At 40.5% G+C, this 14842-nt stretch overlaps 1 long non-coding RNA gene across 1 annotated transcript; it reads left to right on the top strand.

The window, feature by feature from the left end:
• Positions 1-581: 581 nt before the first annotated feature.
• On the top strand, positions 582-14595 carry LOC109490578. The gene is made up of 3 exons (XR_002143905.1): positions 582-644; positions 1742-1807; positions 14487-14595. It is a non-coding gene; the product is annotated as an uncharacterized LOC109490578 (long non-coding RNA).
• The last annotated feature ends 247 nt before the right edge of the window (positions 14596-14842 follow it).

Below are 14842 nucleotides of genomic sequence, written 5' to 3'. Positions count from 1 at the left end.
CCTGAACTCTCCTTCCACGTCTCACAGTCTCCCCAGCCCCGTATCAAGATGTGTTTTTTTCCACAGGAAGCTGATGCTACTGATTTCGCATCAGGGGCACAGGATTTTCGTTGTTTCTTTGTTTCATCCAGCCACGAAGATTCTCTGATTCACCCTCGCCGCTCCCAGTTGTTACCAAGAACATGCATTTTGCAAGCTAATGAACCAAAATGTGAGGTACCGAGTGTGGACATGGAACTGAGCTAAAGGAGCTTGTTATACAAAAGGATTTATTTTTGGAGAATTGTGTGTCCCTGCTGCTTGAACTTTAAGCAAAAGATACATATCATATAATACTTTCAACTGTTTTTCCAGTGAATTTGTAAAAAAAAAAAAATTCAATGGAAGTGAATTCGTCATCACATCTTATCTGTTGACCTTGGGACTGGAGCCCAGGTGCATCTCCAGTTTTCAGCCCCACGCTGCCCCCAACTGAGTTGCAGCTGACTTGAAGAAGAGATAATGTTGGCTATTTAAGCGAACTGCAGAGACACTGGCACGTTGCACGCACAGCCCTAGCAGGAATCCTAGCTGGCCACTCATCTTCCTCCAGCAGAATCCCAGGCATACGAGGAGCCTGAGAAGAAGCAGAGATTGTTTGAAAGGTGAGGGTGCTGGGCACTGCCTCCATCCAGGAACACCTTGGAAGACAAAAGCAGGGCAAGGGAATGCTTAGGTGAGCCTGGATGGCTAGATGCCTGGGATCCCTGGACTTTTCCTCCATGTTCCCTCTAGGTGCTATTATTTCCTTACATTTGGAAAGAAATTGTGGCTTTATAGGATTTTGCAAAAAGAGGAAGGGAACAATCACTTTGAATAAGCAAAGGGGCTTTTTCTTTGTTTGTGAGAGGGTTTTGTTCGTTTCCCTTTGGTAACATCCAGGGTCTCTGTCCCAGCTTATGCTCCAGCAGTATTCAACAGTCACTGATTAGCAGTGCGTCTCATTGCTCAAGGATTTGGAAAATCTGTTGGAAGACATTAATTCATGGTGAGAGAGGACCCAACTCTGCGTGACTTAGACCAGAGTTTCCTAACACTAGGAGTTTGAAGACCTCTTTATACCATCAGAAAAATCTCCAAGTCATTGTATAATTTTACCCACGTTTCTAGCACTAGTTGGTTGAGAAAATAGTTTATACAAGGGCAAAATAACTATAGTTTCAAACACAGTTTTAAATGATTTTGTATTAATCACAACACCTGCAGACATTTGAAAATAGCAGTCCATATATCAGAAGCCCAAGGCCCATATATAGGAAGACCTATTTTTATTCATTAGGCAGCCTATATTTGGTGAGCAGAGGGATTAAACGGTCCTTTTGCAAAGGACCTAGAATTCCTGAGTGCCCACAATGCAGAGATTTGAAACCAGTGACTTAGAAAATGAATGCTCTCAAATAAACGAATGAATAAATAGAAAATGAATAATTGGGGGGGAGACCCAAACCTAGACTTATTAGTAGAAGAGAAGGAAGTAGACCTCTTTGCTGAGTCTGGAATTGTGATTACTTTGATTGGTAAATGGGAAATTATTTTATGATAATTCGTGTTACTGCTATGAATATCTGTGATGAATTTAGGGGCACTCATTACTTTGGGGTCCACTATCCATGTTAGCAGAGCAATCAGATGAAATAAGTCTTTCTTAGAAGTACATTTTGACTATTAAAATGGTGTTTTAAAAGATGGCTTTTCTCTTCAGGGATTCAGGACTGCAGACCAGGCAAACATTCATGGCTTTGAGATGTAACATCGCCAGGATGGACAGGTATGTCCTGAGTGCCCTGAGCGAGGACAGAAGGTAACTTGCCTCCTACGGTACCACCTCTGATGTTGATGGGATGACAACCACCCATAAGGAGAAGGAAACACCCGTTTAAGGAGGAATGTTGGCTCCCAGCAGAGCTGGACTACAGCTAACAGCAGCCTTATGACTGCTTCTTTTCTAACTCCCCGTTCAACTCTGAACCACTAATCCTCACCTAGGATCTCTGGGGGTGATATCGGGGCTTTAAGTGTCATTAAGTGGAATTTTGAGCAAAGGAGAAAGCATCACCTGAATCTGATTTTGGTTCAACCCCTCTCTTCTCTTTGAAGCCCCCAAAGTCACTGCGCCCACAACGGACAATGGCAAGGGAAGAAAGGCATCTTTTTTTTTTTTTTTCTTTCAGTGAGCTTGTGCCTAAAACTGCAATGCAGAGCTTTCTAGGCAACTGGATAAGAATCCACAGCTTAGACCCAGGTGCACAGGGAGAGCTTATCCGTCCCCTAATTCCATACCCCACTTTCAAATTTTTACCACCCTTACAGAAACTGTATTAGGAATATGACGCCAGGGTTTAGAACACCCAAGTGTGTGTGAGACAGAAAAGAAGAAAAGGACACCAGAACCCAAGGCCAGATTCTGCTCCATGAAGGCAAGGGAAACAGAGAATAACACCCATGTATTTGACCCTCTAACACACAGGGTAAAACACACTACAGTACTAGAATCTGAGCCTCGCGGATTAGCAACATCTGCTTTGGGGAAGGCCCTGGAAAACAGGTGGGAGGAAAGCAGAGATCTTCTCTTTTCTCTATGGTACCTTCTCATTCTTGAAGGCCATTTTCCACTTACGAATTCTACCGGGGAGGATATGTAGCTTTGGAAATCTTCACACAACGAAATTTTTTTTGGCAGACGAAATTCTGCTCACAACCTTGTTGGTACAAGAAGCTGCTTGGAAAGTGCCTTTGACTTCCTGAAGCAGAATAGTAATCAGGCTCGTGCTGGCGTGTGATGAGTTAAGTGAACTGGAATATGAAGTCTGACAAATTTGTTAATGGAATTTTCTTTAACCAAGAGGATCAACAAAATCCATAGGAAGTAAATCTTTGTTTCATCTCCTACTGCTGTTATTGACAGAATTATGGAGACTTTTTTTTTGCAGGAAGTCATTGAATTGCCTGATTTTATAAAAAGTGGATAAAAACAGTATCTAATGCTGAGGAGGTAAAAATGTTCTAGAACAGTGCTGCCCAATGTTCTGCAATGTCCAATATGGTAGCCAGCAGCCACATATGGCTACTGAGTATTTGAGCCGTGGCAGTATGACTAAGGAATTGAATGTTTAATCTTATTTAACTTTAAAGAATTTGATTTCAAATAACCATGTATGTCTGGGGACTACCATATTGGAAAACACAGTAATAGAACTCATGGGTGCTATATTTTTATTAAGTATATCATAGGCATGAAAGAATATGTAGCATATATGGTGTAAATAATAATCAAATAATCCGTGTACCCTTCAACCCTTCTTAAGAAAGAGAATATTAGCCAAACCTCTGAAGTTCCCCAGGTGCCCCTGCCTAACCCTTTTGTATCCCACTCCACCCCCCCGAGGTAACTACTATCCTGAATTTTGTGCTCATCATTCCTTTACTTTGTTGGATGTTTTTACCAGAATCTTTATGCATTTCTAAACAAAATTTTATTTTACTTCACATGTTTTGGGACATTTTATGAACAGAATTATGTTGTGTGCATGCTTTGGTGACTTGCTTTTCTCCTCAATATTGTGTTAAACAGTCACCCATTATTGATGCATATAACTGTATTTTATTTTCACTGCTCTTCTTAATATGCTGAGACATTTTATTTAAATGGAAGCACAGATTAGGTATTCTTTTGTGCCCTGCTCCAGTTTATTAATATATTGTAGTTTTTCCATCCATCCTCCAGTCAAAGGTAGTAGTGGTGTTTCTATTCTCTTGCTATTACAAACATTCTACTTAGAATATCTTTCACATGTTTCTAGGGTCAGATAAGAAAGAGTCTAGGGTACAGGCCTGGGAGCCAAACTGTTGGGTGATAAGAATATACTTATTTTTCTTTACAAGGTGATGCCACTTTCTTTTCCCAAAGTGGTGGAACCAATTTATATACCTACTAATAGCTCAGGAAGTGTTTGGTTTGCCACATTCTGGCAATGATCATCTTTGTCAGACATTTCAATTTTTGTTCATCTGGTAGGTATAAAATGCCATCTCATTGTATCCTTAATTAGCATACCGAGATTATTAATGGGATTAGGGATATTTTCATTCATATATCTTTTCTTTTGAAATGCCTGCATGTTTTTCTTTTTTTTTTCATTGATTTGTGGGGCTTTCTTTACATTCTGGATATTAATCCCTTGCCAGTCATATGTACTGCAAATATCTTCTCCCTATTTGTGGCCATCTTTTACCTTTTATGGTCTATTAATTGAATAGGAATTCTTAATTATAATGTACTTAAATTTAACATGTATTTCCTTTGCTTGGGTACTTGTCATCTTCTTAAAGAAATCCTCCCCACTGAGAAGTTGTAATGCTTTTCTCCTGTATTTTCTTCTTCAAGTTTTAGTTTTCTGTTTGCCTTTGAGTCTTGTATCCACCTGTAATTGATTTTATTTATGATAGAAAATGGAGATACAAGTTCATTTCTTTTCATAGGGATAACTATTCATTCCAGTGTTTGTTATTGAAGAGATGGGTTATTTACTCACTGATCTCCCATGCCAACTCTTGTTTATGTAGGCCAATTCTAGGCCCTCTCTTTTCACATTTCTTTCATCTCTTTTCATTTTTTCATGTATCTTTTCATCTCTTTCATGTATGCATGGGCACAATTTCAGCCCTTCCCTTTTGTGCTATTAGTCTGTTTCTCTAACCCTGAGATAATACCACTATCTCTTAAGTACCGTAATGTTGAAAGAAAGGAGCCAGACACACAAAAAATAACTAATCTGTGCTTCTTTTTACATAAAACACAAAACAAAATGAGGCATGCAGAAGAGCAAGAGATGAAGCCAAAGAGGTATCAGGTAGGACAGATCATGGAGTGAGATGGAAGCCATTAGAAGGTTTTCAGCCGAGGAGCGCCATGACCCACCTTACGCCATCAGAGGATCACCCTGGAACTTAATTGAGAATAGGCTTTTGTGAGGCAAGAGCGGAAGCAGGGATACCAGTTATAAAGCCAGTGCAACAATCCGGGTGAGAGAAGATGGCAGATGGGACTGGAGTGGTGGCAGCAGAGGTAGTGACGTGCAGTCAGATTGCAGATATGTTGTGATATCAGGCTGATCGTATTTGCTGGTGAACCCATTGTGAGGTACAGGAGAAGGGAGGCATCAAAAGAGAAGACGTATCAAAAGTGACACATTGAGAGTTTTGACTGAGGAGCTGTAAGGATGGATTATGTAGTATACAGTGTGGATGTAATGTATATAAACCTATATGACATATATGGAAGTTACCCATACATACCTAGTGCACAGTACAGGTTTGCAACATGGTATGTATATGTCTTTAAGAAATAGTCCCTCTCTCTCCTTCATGGCGTATATATCAAGTTCAGCTTTAATATCCTGTAGTTCCTTAATGTTAGAGTTATCGTTGTGTGATGTCTATAAGGCTTGATTCTTAGGTAACTGATACGCACCAACAGTGATGTCCCTCTTGGCAAATAATGAGTGTTAAACAAGAGTAGCTCTGACCATGTGGCTTCCAAGAGCACAGTTTTTTTCTTTAAGACCAAGTGCTATTTTAGCATGAGCCTAGGGGTGAATGTTTATAGCAGAGAGCTTTGAGATTTCTACATTATCTGGGTATAAATAGAACCTTCATGGGGCACCTGGGTGGCTCAGATGGTTGGGCGTTTGCCTTCGGCTCAGGGCGTGATCCCAGGGTCCTAGGATGGAGCCCCGTGTCGGGCTCCCTGCTCAGCGGGGAGCCTGCTTCTTGCTCTCCCTCTGCTGTTCCCCCTGCTTGTGCTCTCTCACTCTCTCTGTCAAATAAATAAATAAAACCATTAAAAATAAATAAATAAATAAATAGAACCTTCAAGCCCCTTGGAAGAAAGCTTAGGTATTTACCGAGATGACAATTATTTTCTGCTGCTGCTGACCAGTGGAATACTTTCCAAATGCTGTTTTATTTCCATCAACCCCTCTAGGTGGATGGCTTGATATGACCTTATTGATCATGTGACTTTCAGAGACGACAGACCCCATCACCAACATGACACTCTCTCCCCACACATCTCAGTCTGCAAAGCTAGTACCAGGCACTTGTTTTTCAGGTTAACATTCCCAACACCAAATTAATCTGTGTGGTTGCTACAGAAGTTATACTTTGTCCTTTCTTGGGTTTATAATAGATGTTTAATCAAAATATTTGGCCAAGAATGGCACCCCCCTGTGCCACATTACCTTCTTACCTAACTTCGGTCATATCCCTGAGGACTCACACAGTTATGCCCAAATTCTGCTCTCCGTCCAGTTGGATTCATTGCCAGTGAAAGGTCAGTAACATTAAGTGTTCTTGACTTGGTGTTCTTTTTAAGATAAACAAGAAAATACAGGGCACCTGGGTGGCTCGGTGGGTTAAGCATCCAACTCTTGATTTCAGCTCAGGTAATGATCTCAGGGTCATGAGATCAAGCCTCGCATCATCTCTGCACTGGGTGTGGAGCTGCTTAAGATTCTCTCTCTCCCTCTGTTCCACCCTCCCTCTTTCCCTCTCCTTCTCAAAGAAGAAGGAGAAGGAGAAAAGAAAAGACGAAAAAATACAAGGCACTAACCAGCAGCAAACATTAACTGGCTTAAAGCAACACCCTTCCCTTCAGGTAATGCAAAGTATGTAAGAGATGCTTCAATGTGATTTGAAGATCATTTCCATCTGCTTCATTAGTCGAGTACAGCAGCTATTTTTATATTGTCATGACTCCAGCTTTTGAAATTTGTAAAACTCGTATAAAGATAGACCAAGGTACAAAATAGAAGGTCTTTTCTGTCACCCACACTTTTTTAATGCAGTGATACAGTATGGAGTTCTTACCCATAAAAGGTAATTGTGCCAGGCACCAGGAAGTATAAAGAGATAATAAATGGCCCCCACCATTAAGGAGTTTACTATCATGGGAAGACAGAGTTAGAAGCCAATCATTTTAGAGCCAGCAAAAGCCTAGCGATGACCTCCAGGGGACAGTTTAGTAGTGAGGAAGTGGGGATCATCATAGTCAGATGATAATACAAGTTAACATTAATCACATAGTTCTAAGTGTGTTACATGTAGCATCTCATTTAATCTTCACCACCACCCTGTGAAGTAGGATATTTTTTTTTATCACCATCCTACAGACAATTGAATTGAGGTATAGTCACATTAAGTGACTGCCTTGAGTCACACAGGTAGCAAGTGGTACAGCCAGGATCTGGAAGAATCCAGGCAGTCCTGCTGCAGAATCCATGTCACAACCTCTGTGTTGTTCTGCCATTCTCATGTCTTGCTGGGAAAATCGGCTCTACCATTTACTGTAGTTAACAAAGGGCAGGTGAAAAGAGAGAGCTTTTTATTTTGTGTCCTGGTGTGTCTCTGCACCACTTTACAAATTTGGAAAGCAGGAGTCATGATAAGATAAAAATAGCTGCTTCTTCACTAGGCAGGGAACAGTAAGAGGATCTTTAAATCACATTCAGATAGCTCTTTCATACTCCACGTTGGGAGAGGGTTGCCCTTCCGTCTAGCAAATGTGGATTGCGTGCTTCAGACTTGAAACGTGTCTCTTAAACAGAATACCTAGATCAAGAACACTTAGGACTGCTGTCTCTGTAGTGGCAGATAGCTGGAGAATGGCAGAGTTTGGACTTTAGTGGTATCTAGCTAGCTGCTCTAGGACTTCGTTTGTTTGCCTATAAAAGGGGAATAATAATAATATCTCCCTTAGAGGGTATGTGTGAGGATTAAATTACCTATTAGAGTAAAATGCTGAACTTGATGCCTGGCACATAAAAAAAGACTGCATGGGAACGATGATAGTGATGATGATGGTGGTGATAGAGATGATCATAAAAACCCTTTCTGCTCTTGGCATGCTCAAGTTTAGAACTTCAAATTTTAGAATGCTTGGCTGAGATGTTCTACTTTTTAGACTTATGAATATCATCTTTATAATTAGAAACATCCATTTATCAATGAGCTCTTCTGTGGTCCCTTACTGGCTTTTACATGCCTCGTCTTTGCCATCTCTCTGAGACATGATGAGAACATTTGAAAGAAAACCTTTACCAATTGCCCTATAACCAGAGTTGATATGAACAAAATTCAGTGAGAAGATTTTTGCTTAGATGAAAGTTCCTCTACCCCTCACTCTGCGCCCCCACCCTGCACTGCTCAAGCATTAGAATTTGCAGAACGTGATTCTGAACATTCTTGTGAATGGATGAGAGCATTCCCAAAGATGAAAGGAAGTGCAACGATGTTGCCTGTAAATAGAATATCTCACCTAATTCATTATACATACTATACGTACATCTACTCCCAACACAAAGCCCACTGTACCCAGGCACACTGAATTTCAGTAAATCATTCCTTGGACAGTCTTCATCTAAATTAATGTAGAATTGTGTTCACTGAGCAAATGCATTCTTTGTGATCACTGATGAGACCTCAAGAAAGGCTTCTTCGAATTCTGGAATTCCTTCCATTCACCATCACAGGAAGTTTACTTTCAGATTTCAGAATGCCAATTGGGAGTTAAAGCACATTTTTAAAAAAAAATCTAGAATGTGTAATTAAACCAAATGGTTAGTCCTGCTTGCTATTGTGTGTATATATAAGCATTCTAATTGTATTCAGTTCTATAAAATAGAAACATTTAGTTGATTGTCTTTCCTTTCAGCTTTCCAAAGAAATATTTATGTTGCATCCTTAGATGTGAGAGTGGGCTAAAATATGACTTCTAAATAGGACCAAATTTCATTGACTTGGAAGAACATTTCACCACTAAGAGGATGTGTGTGTGTATATGTGTATGTGTGATGTTGTTTTGCCGTACATTGTAATCACTCTTCAGGCTATTTTGTGGATCTCATGGAATTCATTTACAGTCACACAGTGAAGGAAATCTCTCCAGACCAACATATTAGGATATGTAGTGAAGAGAAGTAACAAAGCTCTAATTTTCGTAATGCAGATTGGGTGATTTTCTATCTTCCATTCTTCCTTTCTGCACAGGCCTCCCTTCACTGGCCAGTAAACAGTCATTGTTAAAATGTGGAAGAGCTCAAGGGGATGGGCAGCTGGATTTTCACTCTAAATTGCGAGCTTGCATGCAGAGCCAGCTGCCAATATCAAGTGCTCATCTCCATCTCATGACTCGTCTTTGACCTCAGTGCGATAAACCATCGGGGGGAAGGTCGGATACTGACTTATCCCTGGCTTTGGGGTGTACGGTAAATACCTAGGGCTTAGTGAAGACCAGGAGAGGCCACCAGGGCTTTAATTAGACCCGTGGGTGAAAAGTGGAAACCAGCAACATAGATCAGAAATAAAGCCCAAAGACCCATTGAAAACCAGTCTGGAAAAAAAAGAAAAGACATCCTGGATCAGCAATATTAAACCTGATTCAGTTCAAGAGGGTTTTAAATGATGATCCCTCAGTGATGGTGTAAACACTAAGAGGGAGCTCTGTGTCTGATATTCAGCGCTTAGCACACTTCCTTCTAAGCACCTGATACATCTCTGGAGGAGAAATGAAAAATAACCATGAATGTTGAAAGCCCAATTTAGTGCAACATTCTCCACTTTGCCTCTTTGTTTTCCTGCATGCCTACTTCTATCTTCTCTCACTCTTGTTCTCTTTCTCTCTCTCTTATTCTGTCTTGACGGGTGGTCTCTCCTCCCTCATCTATGTGGCAAGAAACATAGCCATCTCATGACTCTACTCTGAAGTTAATAACCTCTCCACAACCCGAACAGAACCAAATTTCATCAGTATGATTTCCAAATAATCTGTGCCCCAACTTCTCACAAAAGTCTTGGAGTCAACTTAAAATAAAAATGCATAGACATGTGAACCTAGGCTAGTAAAAAGGAATCTTTTTAAGATTTATTTATTTGAGACAGTGTGCAAGAGGGAGGGGAGAAGGGAGAGAGAATCCCAAGCAGACTCCCCACTGAGCATGGAGCCCAATGCAGGGTTCAGTCTCATGACCCATGAGATCATGACCTGAGTTGAAACCGAGAGCTGGATGCACACCCCAATAAAAAGGAATTTAAATCGTGGTTAGGAATCATATAAAGAAAGTGAGACTATAAAGCATAACAGTAATAAAATAGTGAAATGAAATAGTCACTATAACTAGCATGTAAATTTAGCTGGGAGCTTCCTGGAAGTCAAGATAATTAGGGAAACATTATAGATTACAAAATTGTCACCACGTAAGAGAAAAAAATTGCCATTTTTTTAAAAAAACCAGGTCTCATCATAATGTTGGACACATAGTAGGTGCTCAATAAGCATTTGTCAGATGACTTACAAGAAGTTAAACATTTTCCTGGAGAAAATGTAACATTATATGCATTCAGAAATACACTCACACAAAGATGTGAGTCTATTTTTCACCCAGCTAGTAATACAAAGGGGGCTGCTTCAACCATAACCAATAACATGAGGCACAATAATAAACACAGGCCAGTAGACTCAGGCTGAGATCTAGCAGGCCCTTGGAGGAAGAAATGATTAATAGCATCAGAATGACATCCTTGAGGGGCTGATCTGCCATCTCTGAGACAACAGTATCTAACTTTACAGAACAAACAGCACCACTAGACTGGGACTTGAGCCACGTTAGTGCTTTCTGAAGAAACAGGGGAATGAAAAGAACAGTTTTAGAACCAGAGTAGGAAATGTGCCAGTAAGACAATGGTTGGAGCGCATTTGGCAGGCTTTAGGGAAATGCCAGCTGAATCCAATATGTTCATTACACAATGCAAGCTAAGTCTGAGTAGAAACCAGCTAAAGCAAATGTAGCTGGAAAGCAGTAATTAAAAAAAAAATCAAGAAATGGTGCGTCTGTGGTTAGAAAATGGTAATAAAAAATCAGTCCAGAAACTTGGGGATGCCTTATGGTTTGTGGAGCAAATAAAAGAGATTGGAATATATAGGGCAGTGGTTCTCAAAGTTGGTCCCTCGAGGAGAAGGATCAGTCTGGAAACTTGTTAGAAATGCACATTTTTGGCCTCTTCCCAGTCTTGCTGAATCAGAAACTCTTGGGGTGGGACTCAGAAAGTTGTGAACAATATTCCAGGTGATTCTGATGTATGCCAAAATTTGAGAACCACTGGCATAGGGGAATGGATATTAAAAGGCCTTTATAAGCACAGAAAAAGAAGCGTTATGTATTTACCACATATATGGGAAAAGAAAAAAATGTTCAAATAAATGCCCTATGAGCATCTTCCCTAGAGCTCTGTTTTTCAAAAGCCAGGTCATCATACATTATTGGGTCATGAAATATATCTGAATCCATGATCAGCATTTAGGAAATGTAAATAGATTAGAAAAGATCTATTGTACTTAGGGTATTTTCACCTTAAAATCTTTTTTTCAGTCATCTGTCTCTGTGTATATGTATGGATATGTGTGTGTGTGTGATTAGAATGTAAAAATTATTTATTACCTTGTATAGAGATCAGACCATTGCAAAATCCACTTCTCTAAGGCAGCGATTCTTAAATTTTAATGTACATAAGCAGTACCCAGGTGAGTTAAAGATAAAAATCCCGGCCGCAAGCAGAGATTTGGGTACATTAGACCTGAGGTCAGACCTAGGAATCTGCATTTTAACAAGGGCTCCAAGTGATTCTGATTCAGGTGGTCTGCAGATCCCCTTTGAATACCATGTGTCTAGGGTACAGATTGTAACTGATATTAATGATAAAAATGTGGCAATTCAGATTAAATATTATTGAGCCCAAATTAATGCTAAGCTGAAGACTGTGGAGTTTACAAAGTTGAATTGGACATGGATCCTTCCCTTAAAAATATTTTAAAAATTTTAAGAGATGGTCTTTACTGTTGGGCCTGCCTGGGTTGGAGAGTCTACGACAAAGAAAAAGGTAAAATATCCCTGGGGCTATTATTTGCCATGTCCATCTTATTAGTAAGATAGAACATATATTGGGCCAATCTAGAACCTCAGCTAGCCCATCTCATACCTTTGTGAGTTGTAAAAAGAGGCACCCACTCTGGGCAAATGAATTAGGAAAAGACACACCTAAAGACACATCTAGAAATAGTTGCCTCTTCCTCCACACTAACGTAGGCTCAGGCCAGTGCCATAGCTCTGTGGTGTAGATTATAACGAGGGCCACAGGTTATTCTCTCTCATCCATAGTCTTTGGTACCGTACCCCTGCACTACTACTGGACTGTCGCTAAGACTTAATTTGGTCAATGGGATATCAGCAAACATGATGCAAGCAGAGACTCAAAAAAGGCCTTATACTTTGGGATTTGTCCTCCTGCTGCTCTCAGTAACCTTTCTTACCATGCAAACAAGCCCAGAGTAGCCAGATGGATGATGGGAGTCTGTTAGGGGAGGGGTCTCAGTCATCCCAGCCATGCCAGCTTAGGCCATCCTAAACCAGCTAGCTCCAGCCCACCCATCAGCTGACTATAGATGAAAAAGCCAGCTAGCCATGCTCAAACTTAGAAGAACCACCCAACTGAGCCCAATCCAGATACCCATCCTATAATAACCATGAGCAGGAGGGGAAAAAAAAGGTTATTGTTTTAGCCACTAAGGTTTGAGTTATGTGGGTATGTATTGAAGGCTAATAAGACACTCAGTAAGCTCCGATGGGAGTTCAGTCCTTACTCAAGCCCCGAAGCCCAGTGATCTGTGGAGGGCACAAGCTGCACCATTACACATGGCAGCCTGAGGTGCAACGTATCTCAAGCCACATTAAGCTGTGTAGGCTGCAGGGCAACCACCAGTATGTCTCAGCCTTGTAGAGCAGTTGGATTTGATTGTCTGGCCATACATGAGAGACTGAAGTGACTTGAGAAGAGCCTGGTGAGTTGGGAAATTGGATGGTTTAATGATAAGATCATACCCAGTCAACGCATAGTGGATTGTACAGTATCACAAAAATTCCCAATTGACTGTTGTAATTACAGTAGTCATTGTACACACACAGCCTCTTAGGTCTAAGGATTGCTTTGGGCCATTTTTTATTAAGAAAAACATACATATTGAGAAGATGTAATTATTTCTGCATTTCATTATCAGTCTGGATCTTGTGCAAACCATTCTTAGAATGTGTTCCTCTATAACAGAGTGGCAGAAAACAGCCAGACAAGCTCCAGTAACAAATTCCCCCTACTCTCTACTTCTTATCACACCATCAAATGTTAAGGGGAGAAATTGGAATCTCTCTTCCATATTTTCTTCAATTTGGAAAGTTTTCCCTTTCCTTTTAGATTCTGAAACAGTTTTCTTTCATGATATCAACACATACCTACATTGATCATGGAAAAAGGAAAATCATATGCCTTCATAGTACCCTGTGTACAGAAATGAAGTCCAAGCAGGCTGGTTTCTCATTCTGAAGCGGGAATGGACAGCTGTTGAATGAAAGATGAATTGGGTACATCGATGATGACAAGACACGGAGATGCTCACAGCACAAGGGCAGCACCTTATATACCTATTGGGGAAAGGAGGAAACCCGGAACAACACTGAGAGCAATCAACAACGCTGGTGTTCTTTAATGAGCCCCACGGATAGGCCATAGCTGGGATGCAGGATCCCTGGGATTACGTGCAACAATTCATGTGTATGAATGTATGTGCTTTTATCTGTGGAGAAGGTTCACTAGCTTCATCAGATTCCTAAAAGGATCTTTACCCTCACTACCTTTCCAAAAAAACTAAGAACCGCTGCAGTAATGGAAACTTAGTTTGTAAACATCTTGATTCATCAGAGGATGACTTGGTTTCCTTTTTTTTTCCTTGAGAGCTTTACTGAGGTACAATCGATATACAAAACAGATATACATTTTTACTGTATGCAATTTGATACGTTTGCATATGCGTATACCTATGATACTATCACCACAATCAAGCTAATGGACATGTTCATCACCTCTGAAAGTTTCCTTGTTGTCTTTTGTATGTGGGTGGTAAGAACCCTTAACATGAGATCTGTCTTGAGAAATTTTTAAGTGCACAATAGCATGTTGACTATAGGCACCATGTCACAATAGATCTCTAGAACTTATTCATCTCGCACAGCTGAAATTTTCTACCTACTGAATAACTCATGAGGAGCTCTTCTGTTGTTTTTCTTTTTAAACCAGACCCTGATTGTCCTTTACACAGAAGTACTTTGCCCTCCATATGTAAGGTGGACCTTTCCTTTCCCTTGATTTTATAATGAAATTAAATGTGTGCTCCTATGGGGAAGAAAAAAAATCTTCCAGTTTATACTTTGAAATCTCTTGGCAAGAAAAGGGTCAGGCAGGAAGAAGTAATTCTCTCCACCAGTCTCCGTGCCAATTTCCCTACAGCCTTTTTAAAATTTCTTTTGTGGTCCTTTCATCTATTAGAATTTCTTTTTTTCTGACTCTAGGACACACCTGATGCTCTCTGCCTCTCTCCATGGTCCAAAGGAGTTTGTTCTGGGTCCTGAGCATCCTTTGTGATCCCCTGGTTCACTTCAGCTGCTGGAGCTCTGCTCTCTGCCTTCTTGTATGTGAGTACTTAACAGAACTGAGCTCAGTATATTTGCCTTCCCTTCATATCCCCTAACATACAAACAATGCACCTGATCTAAAGGTCCTCAAATTTGAGGTGTGAGGGCTCAGAGAATGAATCAGTCCCTTTCTTCATCTGAATCTCTGTGACTTCAGAACACTGCTTGTCTCGTTTAACCGAATGCACCTAGCAACCATCCCTAAAAGAGATGCTATGCAGGATTAGCAAAAG

This window comes from Ailuropoda melanoleuca, chromosome X, assembly GCF_002007445.2.
Source record: "Ailuropoda melanoleuca isolate Jingjing chromosome X, ASM200744v2, whole genome shotgun sequence".
Classification (NCBI taxonomy): domain Eukaryota; kingdom Metazoa; phylum Chordata; class Mammalia; order Carnivora; family Ursidae; genus Ailuropoda; species Ailuropoda melanoleuca.
The sequence above is the reverse complement of the archived record's forward strand: the minus strand, read 5'-3'. Positions and strand labels throughout refer to the sequence as shown.